Genomic DNA, 14,283 nt, shown 5'->3' with positions numbered 1-14,283 from the left:
CGTTTGCTTATTGAGCCGTGTGTGCCTCGTGCTCGTGTCATATCTTATTTGTCACCCTATTTTTACCGTACTACCATCTCCTTATGTTAATTTGAATTGCTGATGTCACTGAATTGCCACCTTGCCTGCCCGTGAGCGGCAGCAGGGGCTCTTATCGATACAAACCCTGGCGTATTATCTTTGCTGACTGCTATTACTTTCCGGCTGTAGTGTGTTAGAGTTAGTTGGGCTCTGCCAGTGAGTTGCGAGTACTAGCAGTGCAGTTCGGACCTGGCGGTGTTTGACTTACGACGTGACAGACGTTCAGTCGGGGCGCAGCTGCAGTGGGGTCCGGACAGCCATGACTCGCCCTATAAAGGGAACCTCCCCATCGCACCCCGCTCAGATTTAGTTATAAGTTGGCATAGTGGACAGGCCTTGAAAAACTGAAAACAGATCAATCGAGAAAACAGGAAGAAGTTGTGTGGAACTATGAAAAAAATTAGTAAAATATACAACTGAGTAGTCCATGCTGAGATAGGCAACATCAAGGACAGTGAGAGTCAAGGGGCGCCGTGGTCCCGTGGTTAGCGAGAGCAGCTACGGAACGAGATGTTCTTGGTTCAAGTCTTCCCTCGAGTGAAAATTTTAATTTTTTATTTTCAGTTTATGTGACAAACTCTTATGTTTTCATCACTTTTTTCGGAGTGATTACCACATCCACAAGAAAACCTAAATCGGGCGAGGTAGAAGAATCTTTTTACCCATTCGCCAAGTGTACAAGTTCGGTGGGTCGACAACATATTCCTGTCATGTGACGCACATGTCGTCACCAGTGTCGTATAGAATATATCAGACGTGTTTTCCTGTGGAGGAATTGGTTGACCTATGACCTTGCGATCAAATGTTTTCGGTTCCCATTGGAGAGGCACGTCCTTTCGTCTACTAATCGCACGGTTTTGCGGTGCGGTCGCAAAACACAGACACTAAACTTATTACAGTGAACAGAGACGCCAATCAACGAACAGACAGATCATAACTTTGCGAAAATAAAGAAAGTAAAACTCTCAGTCGACGGAATATTTGAACCAAGGACCTCTTGTTCCGCAGCTATACACGCTAACCACGGGACCACGGCGCTCTTGAACTGACTTTTTCCTTGATGTTGCGTATCAGCACATGGACTGCTCAGTTTGTATATTTTACTGATTTTTTTCATAGTTCCACACAACTTCTTCCTGTTTTCTCGATTGATCTGTGTTCAGTTTTTCAAGGCCTATCTACTGTGTCAACTTATAACTAAATCTGAGGGGGGTGCGATGGGGAGGTTCCCTTGTAAGATTGCCGATACATATCACGTGATTGCCGACCACCTTGGTTGGTCGTCGGTCGGTCGTCTTGTCGGACGACGTGTATGTTGGTCGGCGAACGCTTATGGGTTGCCTGCGTGTGCCGACTCGTGATTCGTCCTTGTTATTGCACAGTCGCTGCCGTTAGCATTGTCTAGTTCTTCGTGCAAGTGTTCGTGAATCTGTGTGTAACTTGTGATGTCCACTGATCATTTATCTTAGTGCTGTCTCCATACTGATGTGTGGCATTCGGTCGGTTGGTGTGGATCAGCCAGGAAATCTCCGCGTGGCGCAGTGGGCCGGGCCGCTGGCGATCTCTGCGCAGTGTCGGATTATGTGGGAGCTGTTCCGATTGCTACGTGGCTCACCGAACCAGGACATCAAAGTTAAGTGCTGGTTCAATTACCGAAGCCAGTCTGTTCACATTGTGCCGTTGGTTCTCATGGTCGGCTGTTGGGGGTATTCCCGTGAGCAACAGCGAGTGTTCGAGTTGCCGAAAGTTTGGCCACCATCCTGTGGAGTTTAACTGTACTTTGGTTATTTGAAGTCCAAGTGCACCAGCGGAATTTTCTGCCTTGTGGCCGTTAGCGTTCCGGTTACCTGGCCTGGCCACTGACGTAAAATTCAGGTAGTGTCCTTTCCTCACCGTGCTGTCGCTGTCCAACACGTGTGTGTAGTTTTGACTTAGAGAAAGCTTTTGACAATGTTGACTGGAATACCCTCTTTCAAATTCTAAATGTGGCAGGGGTAAAATACAGGGAGCGAAAGGCTATTTACAATTTGTTCTGGGAGGCTACGCCTTTTACGTTTTGGCATTGGAGTTCCTTGTGTACTGGTCGGGTGGAAAGCAAGTCGTCTTGCCGGTGGGTCCGTTGACCGTCTCTTGGTTGGGCTGCCGGCGGATCGGATATAGTTGGGTCGATTACCTGTCATCCCGAAGCGAACGTTAATATTTCAAGTGCAGACCGACTCCCCCCGAAACTACTGAGCGCCGCTGGCTGTACTGCCTTATCTTACTGGTGTTTCATTGTATATTTTAATGGCTTATAGCCGATGGTTTGAATTAGTATGGTTTTAGTTGGGTATTAAATAATGGTCCTTCAGCCGTTTTAAAATTGAAAGCTCCTTACTTGTCAAGTCTAGTATTGTTAGGCCCTTTAGCCTCATTTAAAATATTTTTTTTGGACTTTCGAAAATTCGTTGTAGTTGTGTTTTTCAATCATGGACTTTCAGCCGTCTTAAAATTAAAATTCCTTATTTGTCAAGTCTTAGATTCTTTGGGCCTTCAGCCTCATTTTAAATATTATTTAAGCCTTGCGCCCTTTTGAAAATTTATGTAGTTGTGTTTAAAACCATGGGGCTTCAGCCGTTTTAAAAATTAAAGAGGTTGTGCCCTTAAGCCATAAGATTGTGTGACGTATTCAGTCGGCAGTTAAGGTCGGAAATTTGCGCTGATATCTTAGAGCATCTAAATAAAGTTGTATGTGTTCGAGTGTAACTGACACCCGTTCATTTTTGGCTCCTTTCGAAAGCTCCAACTACCTGATCTGTCCTGCGGATTTAACCTGGCGTTTAACTTTTATTACACTGAAAGGGAAGAGTAAAATTTTATACAGGTAATATGTTTCTCTAGGAAGCTTTCATATATCACTGTGGCATCGTCTGTCTCTCACACTCTCTACTGCTCGCAACGGCAGTCTCCGTTTCTCTGGCCAACTACGTACTGTTCTCTTCACACAAAGAGGACAACTATGGTTGCCTCTTCCTAGCTCGTCAAATAATTTCTTATACAGGTATTGCCAACAATTACATTTGGAAGAACAGAGAAATTCAACAACCATTGTAATTAAGTTTATATAGAAGGGGCAATCTAATAAAAACCGAGCAGATGGAAAAAAGGAAGTATTTCAAAAGTAACCACCATAACTGCTAATAAATTTATCCCGCTGTGAGACAAGACGATCAGTGTCTTCATCGAAAAATTTTTGCATATCTCTGCAGAATCATGACTGTACCCAGGCCCCTTCGTCCAAAGCAAATCGACAGTCATGAATATCTTTCCTCAAGACTCCAAAAATGTGGAAATCACATGGGGCGAGCTTGGGACTGTATGGACGATGGACAGGGGCCTCGTAGTGAAACTTCTGCAGGATGGACGGAACAACCTTGGCAACAAGTGGGAAGGCATTATGTTTCAACAGAATGACTCCGTCCTTCAATGTTCCAGGATGGTTGGACCGCTGCCTTCAGTGATTGCAAAATGCCCACGTCCATGACTTGTTTTGCAGTACCACCTAGGGCATCAACCTACTTCCAGAGGTGTTGTGAATAACTTATTATTATCATAGTATGTGGTATCATAGATCGATACCTCCCCACTGCCGTTCCACAGTTGATAACGCCAATGCAAGTTCCTGTCGTGAGGGATCTGGGGGATCCAAAGGAGCACATTCACTTGGTTTTTAGCAGTATTCCAGTATTTTTTTAGCTGTTGCGGAGTCATGCTATGTTGCTAATTCTACCAGTACTTCGTCTCGCAGGTGAGACTCATAATACGAGACTGCTTCGTTTCCTTTGAGCAATGTAGGTTCTGTCAGTTTCTTTATTATACCAAGGCCATATGTCAGTGCAGAAATTTTCATGTGTTCCAGGTCACTTTCTTATACACGTCGACATTACCGTTTGGCTTGTGTTTTTATAGTTACTTTTTTTTCAAACAGTTCACACTGACCAACTCTACTGAACCTCAAATCATTGCTTTGATTATTTATTTGCTTATGAATGAGATCGTTTTTCACACACACACAGGATTATTTTCAATTCCATGTACGTGATGTGGGTTTGAGCTCAGTAGCACATTTATGTTGTCATTTCACGTTCTCAGGTTTCTATTTACGACAGATAATACACACACACACACACACACACACACACACACACACACACACTCACTCACACAAAAGTAAAGGCTACTCAATTACAAATGCTTCACATGGAAATTTCAACGCTTACGTCATTAAGCCAGGGTTTCGGTATTTAGTTTCTCAACAGGACATGATCCAAGTATTATATAATCTAAGTATTCCTTAAATACATCTTTGTTCAACACAACAACGTTTTAATGTACACTCCTGGAAATTGAAATAAGAACACCGTGAATTCATTGTCCCAGGAAGGGGAAACTTTATTGACACATTCCTGGGGTCAGATACATCACATGATCACACTGACAGAACCACAGGCACATAGACACAGGCAACAGAGCATGCACAATGTCGGCACTAGTACAGTGTATATCCACCTTTCGCAGCAATGCAGGCTGCTATTCTCCCATGGAGACGATCGTAGAGATGCTGGATGTAGTCCTGTGGAACGGCTTGCCATGCCATTTCCACCTGGCGCCTCAGTTGGACCAGCGTTCGTGCTGGACGTGCAGACCGCGTGAGACGACGCTTCATCCAGTCCCAAACATGCTCAATGGGGGACAGATCTGGAGATCTTGCTGGCCAGGGTAGTTGACTTACACCTTCTAGAGCACGTTGGGTGGCACGGGATACATGCGGATGTGCATTGTCCTGTTGGAACAGCAAGTTCCCTCGCCGGTCTAGGAATGGTAGAACGATGGGTTCGATGACGGTTTGGATGTACCGTGCACTATTCAGTGTCCCCTCGACGATCACCAGTGGTGTACGGCCAGTGTAGGAGATCGCTCCCCACACCATGATGCCGGGTGTTGGCCCTGTGTGCCTCGGTCGTATGCAGTCCTGATTGTGGCGCTCACCTGCACAGCGCCGAACACGCATACGACCATCATTGGCACCAAGGCAGAAGCGACTCTCATCGCTGAAGACGACACGTCTCCATTCGTCCCTCCATTCACGCCTGTCGCGACACCACTGGAGGCGGGCTGCACGATGTTGGGGCGTGAGCGGAAGACGGCCTAACGGTGTGCGGGACCATAGCCCAGCTTCATGGAGACGGTTGCGAATGGTCCTCGCCGATACCCCAGGAGCAACAGTGTCCCTAATTTGCTGGGAAGTGGCGGTGCGGTCCCCTACGGCACTGCGTAGGATCCTACGGTCTTGGCGTGCATCCGTGCGTCGCTGCGGTCCGGTCCCAGGTCGACGGGCACGTGCACCTTCCGCCGACCACTGGCGACAACATCGATGTACTGTGGAGACCTCACGCCCCACGTGTTGAGCAATTCGGCGGTACGTCCACCCGGCCTCCCGCATGCCCACTATACGCCCTCGCTCAAAGTCCGTCAACTGCACATACGGTTCACGTCCACGCTGTCGCGGCATGCTACCAGTGTTAAAGACTGCGATGGAGCTCCGTATGCCACGGCAAACTGGCTGACACTGACGGCGGCGGTGCACAAATGCTGCGTAGCTAGCGCCATTCGACGGCCAACACCGCGGTTCCTGGTGTGTCTGCTGTGCCGTGCGTGTGATCATTGCTTGTACAGCCCTCTCGCAGTGTCCGGAGCAAGTATGGTGGGTCTGACACACCGGTGTCAATGTGTTCTTTTTCCCATTTCCAGGAGTGTATTTAAGAAACCTTAGCGTGAAACGAGTGTACCACCGACGAAGCTGGACAGTCATTTTCTCTCGATTTTTTCGGTACTAAACGTTGAACTTGTACACTTGTTGAAACGAGAAAATGGCTGCGAATCATCGGTAACAATGAATGTATTTTTGTTCATTTGTGCTCTTTAGTCTGATACTGATTCGGTGCTCTCCCCAGTGTCCCTCCTCACCTCGCAAGTCTCTTTCCGACATCCCTTATAATTTCTCCTGCCTTCCATTTTCCAGTAACACTGCTGTAACTACTCTTTGGTGCCTCAGGACGTGTCGTGTCTGCGAATCCCTTCTTTAACTCGAGTTGTGTCACAGGTTCATTTTCTTCCTCGCTCAGTGCAGTGCAACTTCATCAGTTACGTTCATCTAACCTTCAGCTTTCATTGTGATACCACAGTTTCAAATTTGCTATCCTACTCTTGCCTCTACTGTGCCAACGTTTCATTTCCATGTAAAATTGCATCGCAAAGAAATAGTTTCCGACATGGTTTCCTATCAGATATTTTTATAAGTCGTTTCAAAAAAATTATTAGATAAGGCCTTGTTGCTGTTCGCGTTTACATTTTATGCCTTCTCTCCATCTGTTGTCGACAGTTACCTTGCTAGCCTAATAATGTAGCTTTCCTACTTTTAGTGTCTCATTTCTTACGCCATTTCCTTTAATTTGAATGTACTTTATTAGTCTTGTTTTAATTTTAGTTGGGAACAACTTATAGTCCATCTTCAAGATACTATCCATTCCATTCTTCTAAATTCTTCGTTTCCTCAGACAGGATTACAGTGTCATCAGAAAACAGCAATGGTTTAATTTATTCTCTCTGAACTTTGATTATTTTCCCAAATTTATTATTTTCTTTATGTGCAGATTAGAACCAGAGTCACTCGCTTCTCCTGAAGAAAAATTGTTCTTCACTAAGGTCGATTTTTGTCACTCGTTGTTCTCTTCTATGGGCTTTGCAACCAAAACTTAATAAATAGATGTTTCGGTACAATTGACTCCTGTGCATACTTAACCTCTTTGGTATACGCTTCATAAAATTAATTTCATTCCTTACCAATAGAGTTTAGAAGATATTTTCCAAAAGCTATTCACGATGTAGGATGAAGCTTACATGTTTATTAAAAACTGTTGCTTGGGTAGTTTATTTGAAATTAAAATATGCGATATGTACTTCTTTCTCATAAGTTCCACAACCTCGCAGTATTAAAAGGTCTTCATATAAAGGTACAGAAGTCTTTGACGGCCTTCTGTTTGCTTCAGGCAAAATATTTTGGCGTAGAGACCTTGGACGATGTGTTAAACTAGTTACTATAGTTTGTTCAGTGATAAAACCGGTAACTGCGTCGAAATCACAAGGGGTTCCTAGTTCAGAGGTGCATTATGAGCTGCGCTCTGAGAGCGAGCATTCAGCATGCATTCAGTATCAAGTGATGACTGGGAGTGGCATCTGTACATTTCACAACACGCCTTACAAATTGGAGGCCCGTTTACTTTCGGTGGAGTCGCCAGGTCTGAAGATATCCTTTGCACATGTGGACGAATCTTAGGATATAAGTTAACACGTCGACCACGGCCTCCTAGCCATTAATTATAAACGAAACCTTTTGTAGTAACATTTTGTTGTTATTATGATTCACTATTTTCTGTCACGTTATGTGTTGAATAACACGTCGATCACGGCCTCCTAGCCATTAAGTATAAACGAAACCTTTTGTAGTAACATTTTGTTGTTATTATGATTCACTATTTTCTGTCACGTTATGTGTTGAATAAATTTTGTTAAGGCTTGTTCGGAGTCGAGTGGACATCCTTAACTTTTTAAATGCATACCAATGAAAATTACATCAGTACGCACAGGCAGTAACAGCCAACATTTCGCTTAGACGTGCACAGATGGCAACGAATGTGGGACGCTACACTGGAGGGCAGCCACTGGACGGGAAGAGAGGCTTGGGTTCTCCAGTGAGCAAGCGCGTGCGCCTGCGCCGCCTTCGTACGCAGCACGCATTGTCCCCTCGCAGTTGGGGGCCTGGAGCTACGACCCACACGCCCACCGTCGCCGCTTTAAGCTGGCGCTGGAGAAGTTTACCTGTCGCACGTGCTCTTCATGCTGAAGCTCTCCCTGGATGGAGGGCCTCCGACTGTTCTGCCCTCTCGGCAGGCGGGGAAGCAACTACTTACAACACAATTCCTCCCACGTCATCCCCGCATTCAGCTTTTCCATCACTCGCTTACCGTGTCTGACGGTCGAACATACACACGAATTCTCGGAAAAGTATTTAATATATCTGCAGAATTGAAATATAAAACGTTCCAAGCTCCATCTTTTCTTAAAACCAATTTCAGTGGTATTACGTTCTCGTTGAGTATCCTCAGATTTGTTGCGAAGGTCAAAACATGGATAAAATGTGCCAAACATTCATTACTAGATGGTGCATGGTTCTTATGCTAAGCGGTGGTTCACAGTGAAGTTGCACAGGCGATGGTGTCCTTCACTTAGCTCGATATGCAGAGATAAAATACATGTTTCTAGTGAGTGGACACGAATTTTTGAGCTGCGATAGAGTTTGCAATTATAGAGAAACGCAGAAAGGGAAGCAAGATCTTTGTTACTATTTACGCACGGCTGTTTAGAAAATATGTTGAAATGTGTGTGAAATCTTATGGGACTTAACTGCTGAGGTCATCAGTCCTTCAGCTTACACACTACTCAGCCTAAATTATCCTAAGGACAAACACACACACCCACGCTCGAGGGAGGACTCGAACCACCGCCCGGGACCAGCCGCACAGTCCATGACTGCACCGCCCTAGACCGCTTGGCTAATCCCGCGCGGCGACTGTTTAGAAGTTATGAACCTCTTCCTTATAATTGCCATGCACACTACTGACTTCTATGAATTAATTTAAAGATTAAGCTGTGTTGATAATACTGACATGTAAGATCCTCAAGTGCACTGCGATCAACTTTAGTGTCTCATTTAACTAAAATGGCTATATGAAAACCCTTACTCAGAAGAATGCCAGTAAAAAAATTTAGTGCCTCTGCATTAATGGCATTTGAAACCATAACTTCCTTTCGTTTTATCCATACTGGATGAGAGGTCGTGGTTGTGAATGTCAAGAGGACTTTATTCCTCTTCACAGAAAAAGAAAAAATACGCTGCTCCGTCATGGATCCGAAAGCTCCACGAGTTAGATCCCAGTTTAAGGTACATAAGGAAAATTGTCTTGCTAGAGTAATTGTGAATTCTAGAAACAGTCCTTTATGCAAAATTACTAAAATGCTCGCTAAAATTTTAAAAGAATCTTTCGTTTTCTAGGATAAGTTCAGCTTTGATAAATGAAATTAAGGATAAGCCTATCGCCGACACGACGCGCCTAGTATCTCTAGACATTAAAAACCTTTATGCAAATGTGCGGGTAAATGAGGCCGTTAAGGTCATCAAAGATAATTTGCTTAAGTACAAAACTCTATCTCAGCAAGAAATAGTCGAATTCATCGAACTGTTAGAATTCGTTCTGAAATATAATTATTTTTCTTTTAACAATAAATTTTATATGCAAACAGATGGACTGGCTATGGTTTCCAGTATATCTGGAACCATAGCAAACAACTTTATAAATCTTTTGGAAAAAAGACTGCTCGTTAACCCGTGGATAAAGTTGTATATTACAAACGCTATGTAGATGATACGCTGCTTCTTATTGATGGGCGAGAAAAGGAAGTTGCAGAAATAGTAAATAAATTGAACGAGTTACACGGTAAAATTGAATTCACTGTGGAAGAAGAGAGAAATGGTGAACTGCAATTTCTCTACCTAAGTATTAGGAAACAAAATGATAGGCATGTTTTTAAAATATTTATGAAACCAACCACAACTGATGTGTTGATACAAAATAATTCCTGCCATCCTAATAGCCAGAAACTTTCTGCTTTTAGATCTTTGATAGATAGAGCCTTTGGAGTCCCTATGAAAGAAGAAGACAGAATGACTGAGCTGAACATCGTGAAACAACTGGCCAGAGCTAACGGATTTCACCAAAACTTTGCCAATAAATTAATACGACAGAAACAGCGCGCGAATGCAAGGACGAACACGGCAAATAATATTACGAGAGTCACAATACCATACTTCGGTGATAATTCGCAAAAAATGGCTAACATTTTTAAACCATTTGAAGTTGATACCGCTTTTCAATCAATAATACGCTGCGGTTTAAATTAAGAAATAATTTACAGCAGGAAAGCGATAAATATGGGAGAGCTGGGGTCTATAAAATTCAGTGTAACACGTGCAAGGCAAGCTATGTAGGCCAGACTGGTAGGTCCTTTATAGTACGTTACAAAGAACGTAGCGATTCTTTCCGGCTTAATAATTTCGAAAAGTCAGCTGTAGCCACGCATATTTGGGAAACGGGACACCCCATGTTGGGAATAGATCTCGTTATTTTACATAGACAGAACAAAGGCAAAAAGCTGGATCTACTAGAACAACTGGAAATTACGATACATAGCGTGGATAATCAGAACACACTGAATGAACAGATAACTGGTGACACAAATAGCTTTTTCAAACATTTCACTGGTTTCTTTTTGTAACTACATTTTTAGCAATTGGTAGGATACCATAATTTCACGAGGTCCTTGGAACATGTATACGTTACCTGTTTGTATAGACATCTCTGTGACTTCCATGTTTACTTGCGCGTGAGCTGACTCGCGTTTCAGTGTCGTGTATGGCTACGTGGTGTGTGGTGTCAGCGAAAACGCACGAGTGGTTTACGACGATAGAGGAGAGATCCATGTGGTTAGATGTTGATCACCATAGGCGACACCATTTTAGAGTTTTTTATATTTTGACGACTAGGTGGAGGAGCACCTTGGAAGACACGGCTGCAACGATGTTTTAATTATATTATCAATTTTATTGTGCCTGGTGCATGTTCCATATTAGCGAGTTTTAACTGGTTCTTTTACTTTTTTTATTATTCTGATGATGGAAGCTAGACTTCCGAAACGCGTCAATCTTAGTGTTTTACATTATATACAAGTGGTTGAGCGGATATATTTTTTAACATAACTTTCTTATTGACACTTAGAATTACTCTATTCTCTGATAAGACACGTAAAACGTTTTTTTTAAATATTTATTTTCTCATTTGTCTCATTATTTTTGCTGTGATGAGGTAGGCACCGTAATTCGGTGGTATCAAAATACCTTCTCTGTCTTCCGGATAGAAATGACATATGTACAAAAAGAGATGTACTTTTTTTCTCATAATGAAAGTGAGACATCGCACTTAGATCCTTTTTGATTTCCATTCTTCATGTGTTGTCTCGTTACCTTATATTTCAATCTTGATGCCCCCGATGACATCTCTTCGTGTGAGTATAGCACTTAATTGTTAGATATATAGCAATGTCTCTCATGCCCTCCACCACTCTCTCTAATACCAAGCAAGTTATTCCTAGCCCTCGCTCGTGTCTTACCATCCTGTCCATTTTTCTACTTGGTATTCTTTACACAGTTTGGGACAAATGGCCAGACAAGCGGGTAGAATTGAACGATAATTTGTGGCAGAGGAAAAGACCTACAGTTACTTCCAACAGGATGGAGCACCTGCCCTACAGCCGGCCGAATCTTGGAGGACATTTACACATCCTCACTGCTGGCCCAGTTGTTGGCAGGAGTCAGTCTGGTCTTGGCCCTAGCTGACCACTCAGCTTGGGCCTGGTCTGTCACTGTGCGATTACTGTGTGTGGGGAGACCTCAAGTCTATGGTGTATCGCAACAACGAACAACCCTTATAGTCTTCAAGAACTGCAGGATAACATTTCGGATGGGACTGCAGAAATTCCAGCAGTCTACCTTCGATCTGCCTTCAGAAACTTGCTGACCTGGGCCCACAAACGCTAAGAGATGAATGGTGTCACTTCCAACATCTGCTATAGTCTGATTAGTATTGTATTTCCTTTCCTCTGCTGTGTTTCTTTGTACCCTGGATCTCCATTGCCCGGACCCGTTTTATTTGCCACAGTCTATGTATGAGTTACATGGTCCATCATCAATTCTTTAGAAATGCTGTCATTTCTTACTCTGTCAGTTCACTTCACTGTCAGCATAATAGGGTATTAGACCGTTTTCTGGAAAAGGTCTTAAATGATTAATTACTTCATTTTACGCTCCAACCATGATTTTTTCCTCTTGAATATCAGTATTCTTTTATAAAAACGGAAATATAATTAAAATATTTTGTAAGCCTGCTAAAACGCTCTACTTGATCCCTGTGACGTCACTGGTTAGTTTGCTGCTCCTGCCGTCATAGAACACATCCGCAGTGATATCTTGTTTTGGAATTTACGTTTTGGAAAATGGATTACAAATGGTGTTTAGTACCATACTGTACAAATACATCTATAGAAACTCCTGTTTTTCAGTGTTCCAGAGAACGGCAAGATGCGTAAAATGCGGCTGCACTGAACCGTCAAACTGCCACCACGTCGACCAAAAGTTCCCTAACTTGATTAGAAATGCTTCACACTGTGAAGTTAACATTAATTATGCTTTCTCACTGTTACAAGGAAGGATAGTGTCATTCAAAGTAAATAAACATTACACTATTTGTTCGGTAGCTGACTTGTTACAGCGCGAAAGCGTCGAATTTTGTAATGTCCCTAGATCGCTGGTTCGAATTTAACCCAAAAAATATTGTAACTTACTTGTAAAACGACTCGACAGTCCTCTCGTATTAAAACCAAACCACAATTATAGAACTTCACCTCATCAATCAGAAGCCCAATATTACTGTGTTTTACTTGCTGTTTACATGCTTTTACATTTGCAATCGCTGTTCACACAGGCCGCGTTCAAAAAGATGTTATCTAGTTAATGTGAGCACACGTTTTTTGCTTGATTAGAAACAATGTTCTTTTTATCTTCGTACTGTCCATTTAGGCCCCTTATTGTATAAACTTTTGAAGTTTCGTCGTCTTACATAAACTTGCACAAACTCTGTTTGGGACACTGACGTTAGTTTATACTCACAAACATCACGGCCCTTATGTTTATATTACCTGCTTGTTGTACATGCTTTATATCTCTCTCTACGGAAAACCTCATCATCTTACACCTCGTTGTGCCGTGTGATATCTTCACCACTAGCATTGCTTTCTAAACAAAGTATGTTCGCAAAATTAACGTATTTTTCCTCTGCTGTCCATTTCTCAGACTAAGATAAATGTGAAACTATATATAAAATGTCTCAAAGTTCTATATAAAATGTCCCACCACTGAAACAACTACTACAATCTTCGTTGATCCATTATGGATCGTGGGACGACGGCTGGCATGAACTTCAAGCCATAATTTACCAACCAACATCTGTATGTATTGTAGAAATGTATTTTACTTTATGAACTCCTATGTGCTACCAGTTTCGGCATTACATTGATGCCATCTTCAGGCCCCACTCGTCGTAAAATCGCTATACACGGAAGGAGCCATGTAACTGGATCCTTGAATCAAATCGCCCTGCTACATCTCTTGATGGCCTCGCCACCAAGAGCTGTTGCAGGATGATTTGATTCACGGATCCAGTTATATGGCTCCTTCCGTGTATAGCGATTTTACGACTATGACCAGTGTGGCCGGAAGATGGCATCAATATAATGCCGAAACTGGTAGCACATAGAAGTTCATAAAATAAAATAAATTACTGCAATACATACGGCTGTTGGTAAATTATTGCATCAAGAACTACTACAATCAATTCTTTCTAACGCTGTTGTATTTCGTATGAAACTTTCAAAAAACTATGCTTATATCAGGATCCGAACGTATTACCTATTTACTTGCAATCCACTGCGAGGCCCATTGTCTCTCTTAAGTACCTTCTATAATGGAAATCAGCACTAAGGGTTGCCGAGAATAAATTTATTGGTCTTTTGGTCATGACTGATAGTTGACAATATCGTTGGTGCACATATCGCCACTCTAAATAAGTGGAGCATAAATGCATCATCTTTCGCTAGGTTTCCACTATCAGCGTTCACAAAATTCTTTTCTGTATTTACTTAAAAGTTGTAATTGCGTTTCCCATCACTAAATAGTAAAACTTGCAGAAATAGTACGTAAAACCTCGTAACTTCGGCAAATACTTCTATAACAGGCGTATAGCTTCGTCTTTACTCGTAGCGTGTGACGTCACCAGAGCATCAGCCAGTAACAGAGCGTTTTCGACCACGTGACCATATCTTGATATTTAATGACTTTTAAGCTCTATTTACGTAAAAATAACACATCTTTTTGAGACTATTGACGGTCAATGCTATTTACATGGTAAAATCAATCAGAATAACAACGATCAGAAC

The sequence above is a fragment of the Schistocerca cancellata genome, unplaced genomic scaffold, assembly GCF_023864275.1.
Source record: "Schistocerca cancellata isolate TAMUIC-IGC-003103 unplaced genomic scaffold, iqSchCanc2.1 HiC_scaffold_1106, whole genome shotgun sequence".
Classification (NCBI taxonomy): Eukaryota; Metazoa; Arthropoda; class Insecta; order Orthoptera; family Acrididae; genus Schistocerca; species Schistocerca cancellata.
This window is presented reverse-complemented; position numbering follows the sequence as displayed.